The sequence below is a fragment of the Notolepis coatsorum genome (genome assembly GCF_963971535.1).
Source record: "Notolepis coatsorum genome assembly, chromosome: 14".
NCBI lineage: Eukaryota > Metazoa > Chordata > Actinopteri > Aulopiformes > Paralepididae > Notolepis > Notolepis coatsorum.
Window position 1 is genome coordinate 97,200,730 of NC_140178.1, and position 12,479 is coordinate 97,213,208.

Consider the following 12,479-nt stretch of genomic DNA (forward strand, 5'->3'; position numbering starts at 1 on the left):
ATTAGAGACGCAAACTTTTTGCGTCAGCTCGCTCCCGTCGCAAGATGGTGGCTTGCAGACGCGAACGGCCTGGTTTTGGTGAGTTGCTGGAGCCGGATGAGGATGCGTCTGTCTCTACATGGCCGATGGAAACAGAGGACTACATGATAGAGGCGGATGGGTTCTTGTTTGAAGGCCCGGTGGAGACATGTCTCCCGCCCGTCCAGGTAACACTGGAGGGGGGTGAGATGTCTCCTTGGGGTTCCTCGTCCGCGGATGTTGGGTTAGAACCTCGGACTCGGCGGCGGGATGCCCTGCTATCAGCCACATCAGAATGTGGCTCCTTGACCAGTAGTCTGCTGCATGTGAGGGACGCGGGCTCGGAGAAGGAAAGTATGCAGGGGGAACTGCGTGCTTTGTTCCCCGAGCTCATGGCGGCGGCGGTAGTCGCAAACGGCGTGCCGCTGCCGCAGCCACTGCCTGTTCCTGTCCCTGACGATCTCATAGGTCATCTATGGCAATGTCGCCCGGTGAGAGGGGTGGACGTTGTCTACCCATTTTTCCCCTCAATGGCGGCCTACGTCCGTCAGGGCCAGGTGGTCTCCCACATCATGGGCCTTACTCCCGCCTACGTGCAAGTCACGCGGGTGGCGGGTTTGGTAGACGGCATGAAGGAGGGCGTGCCATGGCTTGATAGGCCGATGGCGGCGCTCCTTTGTCCTGAGGTGGTGTGGGAGCCGTTACGGAAGCCGGTTCCCCAAGGGAAATCGGCGAGGCAGTTGGCATTTTGGAGCGACCAGTCATTTATCACCGGAACACAATCTCTAGCTGCCACTTCTAACATCGCGCAGCTGGCGAGATTCATGTCCGGGATATTGACGGGCGGCACAGAGCTGACTGATTTACAGCATGGTCAGCTCGCCCAGTCGGCAGGAGCCATCCTGCATCTGATTCAGCCGCAGGCTATAGCCGCTGGGAAAGTGCGTGCCCTGGCCACTCTGATCCAGCGCCACCTTTGGCTGGAGCAGGCGCGTGTGCCGGAGAAGAAGAGGACTCCCCTTCTGACGGCACCCCTCTCCGAGGCTGGACTATTCGGGTCGGCACTGCAGCTGATGACCTCAACCTGCAGGGAGATGCAGGAGGAGCGCTCCGTGCTCCAGCATCATTTCCCCCCGCCCGATGTTGCCGGTGGAGTCAGACGGCCGCCGCGTCGTCGAGGTTCCTCCGCCGTGGCCGCCGCTGCTACCACCGCCACTGCTGGACCTTCGGCGAAGAAGGCCAGGAGGAGAGAGGGCGCCTCCGCCACTGCAGCCGGCCCATCTACGCCCGGAGGTGACGGTAGGGATCGTCGAGACCAGCCGCCGATCGTTTACCGTCCCTCCGGGGCTCCACGGGGTGAAAAGCCCAGAGCGGCTCGTGGCAGGCGTCGCTAACTTCATTGACTTTTTCCCTCTGTGGTCCCCCCCTGTTCCCTTCCCGGCCCCTCTATGATTTTTGTTGGAAAATAAAGAGTCCCTCCTAAAGGAGGACTGTATTTTTTGTTAACAAACTGTGTGTTTATTCACCAAACATATGATGGGGATGCAACGTGTGAATCTTTCGCTAGTATGGGTTTGATAGGAGGGCTAGACGTTACTTTCATGTTAGAGCTTAAGCAAGGCCTGCAGCCTACACTCGGTTGAAAACCTATCACAGGCGATTGAGTCTTGGGTTTCCCCCCGTCATAGCAAACGTCACTAGGTGCGTTTCTATTGGACGACGGCTTCCGTGAGTTTAGACCCGTATGTAGGGTCTGTTGTTGTCAAGTTGTCGGGGCAGAGCGTAGGAACTTACTGTTCTACTACACTCGATATACGTGTAACTTGAATCGGTTGGTCACATGACTCAATGTTACCGTGACTTTTCAATCTATGGCTCACGTGGGAAGTCTTTCTGAGGAGTTCCGTCTCTCCTCTGTGGTGAGCGTGGCGGGATGTAAAAATGTTAAAAAAAAATTACCCTCTGCTGCGTTACGTGGGATTCATGTCAGTCGGTGTTTCTTTCTTTTTTAATAAAAAAGAGTGGAGAATATGAAGCACGACAACCTTCTTGTTGTTCTCCCAGGCGCCTTGAAGGATCAATGTGGGGTCTGGTTAGACTGTCCATTGATATGTTTTTGGGTCCCGACGCATACATAGTGCTGGCTCGGGGTGTTTCTGTTAAGAATCATGCAGGAGGCTAGTACGCCTTGGTTGCTTGTTATTAAAACAGCGTTTTTATAGGGCAACTGGGATGGGGGATTTTTTCCTCTTCCGAGAGCCTGTTACTGGGTCTCGACGGATTCTCGTTCATATCTTGGGGATGTTAACGGAATAGATCAGAACATAGGTAGAGGGGTCTCACACCCTTGGGGTGGGCCACTGAGCGCGGTATAAATAGGACCGTCTGGGTGGCGCCCTCTTTTCATGTTTTAGATCAACACGCATACCTGCCCCCTCTCCTGGAGTGGGCATGTCGGCGTGGTTAGGGCACGGGACTGGTTCTGGTCGCGCTGGTCCAGGTCAGTTAACCCGTTGTCCGCCGGGGATGCGGATCTGCTGTTCTGGTACCCTGAGGGACTTGTGCTTTTTTCGGGGGGAAAAATGCCGGGTCGGCCCGGGTGTCACAGGGTTAGGCGTTATGGAGACCCTTTGTTGGGTACACGTTGTACCTGGCACTATTATAAGGGGCTGGTTCTCCTTTCTTTCGCTCCTCTCTCACGCATGGCGAAGAGGGGGCTGTTGGGGTGGTCTTCTGGACCTCCTCTGGTAACCCTGTATGCTTCCCGAGCCGCCGGGCCCGGTCCGAAGTAATGTTTCGTTGAAACCGTAGGCCTGGGATAACCCTTTTTTCTTGAGGGGTTATAGGAACAACCACCGTATGTGGTACCAAGAGGGTGGTTGATTCCCTGGTGTGTTGGAGCAGAGTCAACTCCCGGGTTACCCGGTTGAGTGTGCCCCTGCACGTTCATGACGTCTGCCAATCGTGTCAGCCTTCTCTGCCTCGACCCCTCTGGGTGGGGGTTTTTGATGGAGGCTTTGTCATGGTGCGAAACAACGCCAGCATACGCCCCTTCCGCCGGGGGGCTGTTTTCAGTTGACCCCTTTGGCGCTTGTCTCGTCCGCAGTGCTCCAGGCTCGGGTCTACAGCCTGCTGCCTGGTTTCCCAAGTGCGCTGCCTGCTTCCGTTGGTTAACTTTTTGAAAGCTTTACGGCCATGCTGACTTCCTGTGTTGCAGGGTCAGTGTGCCAGGCGGTGTACTAATGGGGGGAAGGGGCCCGCTCTTGGAGGGGCCCTGTCCGAATACGCTGGCGATGTGGGGGGCCGTGTCACTAAGTGACCGCCTGGTGGGGTCTTGATGCCTGGCGTCATTGACCTCTCCGGGCCCCCCTTTTTCCAGGGGATCCAGTCCCTTCAGTGGGTCTGGGTCTTCCTTCGCGCTCTGCTGCTACGGTCTTGCCACGGGGTTGAGTTTGCTCTTGACCCCGTGATTTTGGGGGCAGTAACGAGGGTTGTTCCTTCCGTTCGTTCCCTGGTGGCATGCGGGTTGTGCGTGTACGTAGTCGTGGGGTCAAGCCACGATCTGCTCACCCTGTGCGTTGAGTTGCTTGAGTTCCTCTGCGCACGGTCGGATCCGTCTCCCTCCTGTCCTCCAATAGGGAGGGTATCCTCCATTAGGGAGGGTCGGGGGGCTCGGTCCTCCCCGGTCTGATGGTTGTGGGGGGCCTCAGCGGGGTACATTTGTCGAGCTTCTGGCTTCCGCTCAGCTCCTCTTGTGCAGACTGACGCTGAGCGGAGCCAGAATGAAATAGAACGTAAGGTTATGTATATAACCAAGTTCTATGAATTCTGGTGACGCTCAGCGTCAGGACGCCACTGCGGCCCTTGATCTCACCTTGTGGTGAAAGTTTGGGAAGGAGGCGAGTAGGTGACCACACACCTGCTTATGAAGGTAAGTGGATAGGGGTGTGGCCAGACGAATGTTGGGATGTAAAGGTACATTGTGGAATTTTTTATTCAGTGCTCGTGCACGAAGTGAAGTGCGTGCAGACTGACGCTGAGCGTCACCAGAATTCATAGAACTTGGTTATATACATAACCTTACGTTATTTCTCCCAACAACAGCTGTACGCAGATGTCACGGCCCACAATGCATCAGCATGGAGAAAAACTTCTGATCACAGTCCAGTTTGTCTGGAGTTTAAAGAAAGTAATCTACGTGTTTCATTCTTCTAAAATACCACAACTGAGCCACGTATGCCATACCACTGGATTAATCTTTCCAAGGAAATTGTGAAATATTGAAAAAGGATTAGTCTGTATGTGTGCAGGGATATCTGGCCAGTAGCCCAGTTTATTGTTATTTTTTTTGTTTGTTCTGTCTTTTGTTGGTTTGTTTGTTTGTTTGTTTGTTTGTTTGTTTGGAGAGGAAGGAATAGTACAATCAATTATTTACGAGAGGAACATTGTTCTTCAGTGTTTCACTGAGTCTGTGTGAGTTGGAAGTGGCAGCGGGGGTTCTGTTGTGTAAGGCGGTCCGATCAAAGTAAAAACCTGTGTTTCTTAATCCCTGACCGATCAAATATAGCTTGTTTTCTGATGTCGTCCCGCTGTGACTGGAACACAGAGAGTGGCAGCAACATTCTAACCAAGCCGTGTCCTAATGAGCCTGGTTCCCAGGCGTGGACGCGTCGTTTGCTGAGTTTGCGCTTCAGGATGCAAACTTAACTTTAACCCTTTCACTGCAGCACTACCAAATGGTTAACCCTTTCACTGTGACAATACGGAAGGTTAACCCTTTCACTGCCACACTACAGAAGGTTAACCCTTTAGTATCACACTATAGATACCCCTCTTCCTCTCTCTCTCCCTCTCTTCCTTTCTCTCTCTACCTCTCTATATCTCTCTCTGTGTCTCTCTCTTCCTTCCTTTCTCTCTCTCCCTCTCTATCTCTCTTTGTCTCTCTCTATATATATTTGTCTCTCTCTCTCTGGTTCTCTCTATCCCTTTATATCTATCTATCTCTGTCTCTCTCTCTTTCTCTCCCTCTATCTCTCTCTATCTCTCTGTGTCTCTCCCTCTATCTTTCTCTCTATGTGTGTGTCTCTATCTCTCTCACTCTGTCTCTCTCCCTCTATCTCTCTTGGTCTGTCTCTCTCCCTCTATCTCTCTCTGTCCGTCTCTCTCCCTCCTTCTTCCCTCTCTTTCCTCTCAACAACACACATCTAATAACATTAATTATGGTTCTGTTCAGGTAATAAACACGTTGCGTTCCAGAGAGACAGCATGTACAACACCAGCGCCCTGACACACCTGATCATTAATTACACCTGTGTTTACCATGCAACGTCACGTCAAAATGTCTGCTGTAAAAAGGACCCATAAGATTAGATTAGATTCAAATGTATTGTCATCATACAGCACAAGTAAAGTACAAAAAAAGGAGTTTGGCATCGAACCAGAGTGTAAATGTAGCAGTAAAGTGCAACAGCAATATACAATGTACAGGTGATTAAACTGGGTCCAAAATATATAAATTAGTACTACTGAGTGTAGTGCTAATCAGATGTATGTGTACAGAGTTGTAGTATAATATGTACAGTGATACAGGTATAAAGACAGTATGGTAATAGTCATACTGTCCAGCAGCATAACTAGTAAGAGTAGGATATGTACAGATATAGATATAGTAAAGGACTATGTGCAGGTAAGTACAGAATATATATATATTTATTTAGTATACAGCATTATTGTACATGCTATCATACAGAGCTGTGGGTTATATGCATATATATATATATATACACGTGTAAGCATGAACAGTTGAGGTTCTGGATTATTTAGAGGAAAATGTCCTGTATTTGTGAAACACACAGCTCTGCTTGCTGTATGATGGTTTTACTGTTGATCTGGCATGGTGGTGTAGTGGTTAACACTGTCGCCTCACAGCAAGAAGGTCCAGGGTTCGATTCTCGCTTGGGGACCAGGTTTCCATGATGCCAGGTACTCAGATGGGGTATCTCCCAGGCCTTTCTGTGTGGAGTTTGCATGTTCTCCCCGTGATCGCAAGGGTTTCCCCCCTGATAAGATAAACCCAATGGAAAAACATGCACAACAAATCGCTAACGCTGTGGCGTCCTTGACGAAGACGGACAGGAGCACTTGGATTGGTCCCCGGGGCGCGGCTCACGTTGACGCCCTATCTGCTCCCGGCTGCCCATGGGGGGAAGGACAACGGAATGGGAAAAGTGCAGAGAGACATTTCATCAGGGACTCAGTGCATGTTGTGTGTGTGTTCCTGTGGGTCGCCCATCTCGCGTGTGTGTGTTAAAACTGCATGACAAATAAAGACTTCTAGTCTAACAATTATTACTCAAAACAAGAGACAGAAATGCTGCATGAAAAGCAGCCAACAGAGAAGTCTGCTGTCAGCCATATAGGCCACACGAACACTACACTACATATGATATACTACATTTGACCTACATAGTCTGCTACAAAGCGTCGTGTTTCACAACGCTGAAGAGAGCGCGGGACGTGATTTGTCTGCAAATTCAATTCACAAGGCATTCCTTATCAATTATTTATGCTCCTTTCAGATTCAGAGCTGTAAGTATGTTGGTGTGTGAATGTGTGTCTGTGTATGCACACGTGTGTGTGTGTGTGTGTGTGTGTGTGTGTGTGTGTGTGTGTGTGTGTGTGTGTGTACATGCATGCATGTGTGGATGCCTTGCTGAGGCCTCTTGGCCATGTCATCATTGGGAATGAGAAATGGTTCTCAACTGACTTCACCTGGTTGTATAATGCGGCGTTTGCATAATGATACGCTGTGTGTGTGTGTGTGTGTGTGTGTGTGTGTGTGTGTGTGTGTGTGTGTGTGTGTGTGTGTGTGTGTGTGCGTGCGTGCGTGCATGCGTGCGTTGAATATATGTGTGTATGTGTGTACATGTGGCTCCTGCTCATCATCTGTATAATTATCTCCATCAGGCAGAACGGGAGAGATATTGTAATCGGTAGTGTATGTGTGTGTGCATGTCTGTGTGTGTGTGTGTGATATAGATATAGTTTTAGGGAAATGCTATTGTATTTAAAAATAAAAATAAATTACACATGTAACAAAACACAACACAATACAGTAACAATAATAATACACGAGACATCACAGGACAGAAAGTTCCACCTTTCTAACACAAGGGGGCGATACTACACAGGTTCGCTGCTCAGAGCCTCCGCGAATCAGCTTTCTGGCTCTATGATTGTTTCAGTGGCGAATCCTTATGGAAGCCAACGGAAGCCAGGCCTCCCTATTAAAATATGAATTAATATCAAATATGAAATATGAAAAAAAAAAAATATATATATATATATATAATTTTTTTTTAATATAGTTTACATTTTTTTTTTTTTTTAAATGTCTCCCTCTTCTCCTTCTCACTCCCTCTAACACACTGTCAGACTCACTATGCTCACTGCAGCTATAGAGGAGAGGAGGCAGGGGGTAGGTCTCTTTCTCCAGCCTCAACCATGTGATTCATGTATGTAGAGTCCAAAACAGATCCTAGCCAATCAGATTCGAGCTGACTGCCACACCCTAAACGTTTAAAACGGGGCTGTGAGAAGAATCCTGAGTGTGGCCTCCCCTCTGCACACCTCCCCTCTGCACTCTGAACATTGTATTAAACCGTGACTGCTCCCACGGGCCGAATATTGCCCCGATCCTCGCGAGATTAAATCCACGGGTACCTCTCGGCGTGCCGAAGCTTTTCCTAAATCACTTCCATCATCGAAAACGAGGGGAAAAGGTCGGCCCGCGACCCTGAAAATGTCGCGTGATTTTAAAAACGCTGTATTAAGTGAGCCTATTATGGGATCCACGCAAGCTTTCTATCGTGGAAACATCTGGGCGTCCCGCAACTTTTACTCATTCACATGTAGCCCCGAAAATGCTTAGAAAAGGAAAGCCGCAAGCGTGGAATAAACTCGCCAAAGCGGAAAAGTGTCCCACGGGCGCAAAATCGTGCAAGGAAAAATCGGACCAAAAATGAACCAATGCTCCAGCAGTAGTCCTGGGATATTTCAATGTTTTGGCTAATTTTGATTTAAATTGTATAATTTCCATTTTAAAATGTTTTAAAATGTTTTACCATGGTATGTTTTGTATCTTTTTTTCAGCACAGCCTCACATATATGACCTGACAGTTAGTTTTCATATTGTATAATACTGTATATACTGTATACTGCATAATGTACAACACAAAACACAAAATCAGATTGAGAAAATGTGTTCTTTTTAGTATGAACCAATGCAAACATATCAAATCAAGGATATAAAACAGTGGATATGCACCCTCAGGTAGTATATTTACATAAACAAGAGAGAACAGATCAGAATTCAATTTACAAAGCATTATTTTCTCCATACACAGGTAATAAACACAGACGAAATTTTGATTATCAACTGGAAATTATCACCAGTATGCTTTTTTTTACAAAAAGTCAGTAAAAGTATTTTTTTTCCAAAAAAAAGTTAAAAAAAAAGTTTTACAGTAGAAAAGTAAAAAATAATTAAATAATTAAATTGTGGGATATTCAATATACATATATACAGTACACATATGACTAGAGTGCAGTCATATAGAGTGCAGGATGCCTGAGGCGTATCCAAAGAAAAAATTGCACCTGTCAAACTGTAACGCCTTTTGACAGGTGTTACCTGTGTATACGTGGCATGGGGGTCTAGCTGCGGTCCTGGGGGTCTGCACGGCATGAACCGGAGGGGCTGAGGGGCTGGATCAGGATCACTGTCGGTCTTCCAGGGCGTCTGATCTCCTGCCTGATCTCCTGCCTGGGCTGGACGTCTTGGCCTGGCCTGGGTTGTCCTGCGTCGGACTGGAGCAGGCTGCTCATCATGTCTGCACATAAATGGCACACACATTGTACATATAAGACACTGCTCATACAACAAAAAAGCACATTATTTTCAACATTCAACAAGGAATCTCTTGATGCACACTTACCATGTACACTTATCATGTACATTCACCATGTACACTTATCATGTACATTTATAATGTACACTTGTCATTTACATTCATCATGTACACTTGTCATGTACATTCATCATGTACATTTATAATGTACACTTGTCATTTACATTCATCATGTACACTTGTAATGTACATTCATCATGTACACTTATCATGTACATTTATCATGTACACTTAGCATTTACACTTGTCATGTACATTCATCATGTACACTTATCATGTACATTTATCATGTACACTTAGCATTTACACTTGTCATGTACATTCATCATGTACACTTATCATGTACACTTGTCATGTACACTTAGCATGTACATTTATCATGTACACTTAGCATTTACACTTGTCATGTACATTCATCATGTACACTTATCATGTACATTCATCATGTACACTTATCATGTACATTTATCATGTACACTTAGCATTTACACTTGTCATGTACATTCATCATGTACACTTATCATGTACATTTATCATGTACACTTAGCATGTACACTTGTCATGTACATTCATCATGTACACTTATCATGTACACTTGTCATGTACACTTATCATGTGCATTCATCATGTACTTGTGCATTCATCATGTGCACTTATCATGTGAAAGCCTTTCTTTGCCTTTCCCAACAAGTTTGACAAAAACAAAAGCAATCAAAGTCCAAAATAAGTGTCTTTACCTTTCATTGTCATCATGATCAGTGGACCTTTCGTCACCATCACCAACAAACGATGGATCATCAACGTCGTACTACTACTACTACTACTGCTACTACAACTACTACTACTACTACTACTACTACTACTACTACTACTACTACTACTACTACTACTACTACTACTACTACTACTACTGCTATACAAGTCGAACTACTAACTATAAACTACAACTACTGAAAAAACGGTGTTGTCTCACAGAAATTATCTTTTAGACAAACTTTTTGCGCACATGGAGACTTCTTCTACTGTTCCTTTCTGGCAGTAAACTTCCGCCTCCTTCGTCACTTCCTCCCAAATGTTTCCGTTTCATTCTAGCTCAAAAAATGACCAAGATATTGATAGAAATGTAACGCATGTAAAATTATATCTGGCACATTTTACGCGTGCGTAAAAGTTTATTTAGCATCGAATTGAAATGATCCTGGTTCATTCATTTATTGGTTTATCAAGACAAAATAAAAAGTAGCGTGTAGTTTCAAGGACACGTCATAATGCCACGCCGAAAAAAACCCGGAAATGGACTAAGTTTTCGATACAGAGAGGCAGGGGCGTAGCTGGGGGGGGGGTAGCTTAGGATGATTCCAAGGGCCCAGCACTGGGGGGGGGGCCCAAAAAAAATAAATTTTTTTTTTTTTTTTTTTTACTAGACATCACTCAGGTGTATTATTGATGCTCTCATTGATACTATGTTTCTTTCTGAAGTGTGTGTGTGCGTGCGTGCGTGCGTGCGTGCGTGCGTGCGTGCGTGCGTGCGTGCGTGCGTGTGTGTGTGTGTGTGTGTGTGTGTGTGTGAGATATATAGAGAGAGAGGGGGGGCTTTGGTAGACTATTGCATTGGTCCATTCATTGAAGATGAAGCAATGCGACATCCTTTACTAGGCTCACCCACCAACAGTGCAGGTGCTGAACTGCTGATCCGAATGTATAGGTGAAAACCATATTATGCGTTTTCATCAATAAAAAAATGGCCAAAAAAATTCCCGCTTGCGCGCTTACGCGCGCTCGCATTCACTTGGGGCCTACAAATACATTCTTTCATGGGGCCCAGAATCTGGAGCTACACCCCTGCAGAGAGGCACAAACTGATGACGTCACTTCATCACGTCGCCGTGAGCCGCGACCGGGAACCGATGTAAACAAGACAAACGTCTTTCTCTGGTCTGCATCCCCTTATACAATTGTGTGTATTGAGCCGTACTGTACGTATTGTACCCATTCTGCAATCTGTTAAATAAATAAAAATAAAGTTTGACTGGCCGCCGAGCCATACTGTAGTGTACATGGTGACTGCTTTTTTTTTTTTTTTTAATTAAAAAAAATAATAAAAATATTTAATAATTTTTTTTTTTATAATTTTTTTTGGGCTTCCCCTGTTATTTTACCCACGAGACGCCACTGAATTGTTTGTGTGTGTTTTTTATATATATTTTTTTTAAGTATTTTAATTAATTTCCATCATTGACCATTGAAATACATATCATAGCACATGAACCAGACTTATCGGAGGTGTCAATGAACTCTGTACAGACTACTTTCATTGGTCTAGATTAACCGCGCATGCTAATGCTAACAAATACACAGACAAACACACTGCTCACCATCAACTATAGTTATTTGCATTAGGACGCAGACTGTAGGAACAATTCTGCGCTTTCATCTGTCACTTCCTGTTTACCCCAGCTCTGCTTGTGCTTGGAAACTGAGTGGCTATTTCATATTTATATTTCATAAAATATTTCATAAAATATCATCTGACACTTCCTGTTTACGCCAGCCCTGCTTCATGATCTGCTTTCATTGGTCTATGCTGCTGCCTGGTGGAGATTAATGAATGGAATGAATGAATACAATTAAATATAATTACAATATTGTGGAGTGTTACTATGTTACAATATTCATGACTTCTCTTAGGTCATAGCGGGCTATAGTGTGGCAATTCTGGCACCTTCCCTAAACATAGTTGTACGAGTTCATCACTTGTTTTGCTTTCATAAGATTGGACAAATTATTTTATTCCTGAGTGGTTGATATCTCTATCTCTCTCTCTTTTACTCATGTTGGACCAAGGTAATACAACTAAAAGGTCCAAGGTCGAACTGGTGAAGATTTTGGGAGATGTACTCTCCATCTCTTTCTCTCTGTCTCTTTCTCTCTGTCTGTCTGTGTCTCTCTCTGCCTGTCTCTCTCTCCATCTCTTTCTTTCTCTCTGTCTGTCTCTCTCTCTCTCCCTCTATCTCTCTCTGTCTCTCTCTATCTCTCTCTCATTATCACTCTCTGTCACTCTCTGTCTCTCTCTGTCTCTCAGTCTCTCTCTCTTTGTATCTCAGTGTGTGTGTGTGTGTGTGTGTGTGTGTGTGTGTGTGTGTGTGTGTGTGTGTGTGTGTGTGTGTGTGTGTGTGTGTGTGTGTGTGTGTGTGTGTGTGTGTCCTCGACGACCAGTTGAACTTCTCTGCTCACATCGCAGCGACAACCAGAATCTGCAGATTCCTCCTGATTAACGTCAGAAGGATCCGCCCCTTCCTGACAAAAGAAGCCACCCAACTCCTCGTCCAATCAACAGTCATCTCCCGCCTCGACTACTGCAACGCACTGCTCGCTGGCCTCCCGGCCACTGCCACTAAGCCTCTTCAACTCATTCAGAACGCAGCGACCCGCCTGATCTCAAACCTACCGAAGTCGGCCCATGTCACCCCACTTCTTAGGGACCTGCACTGG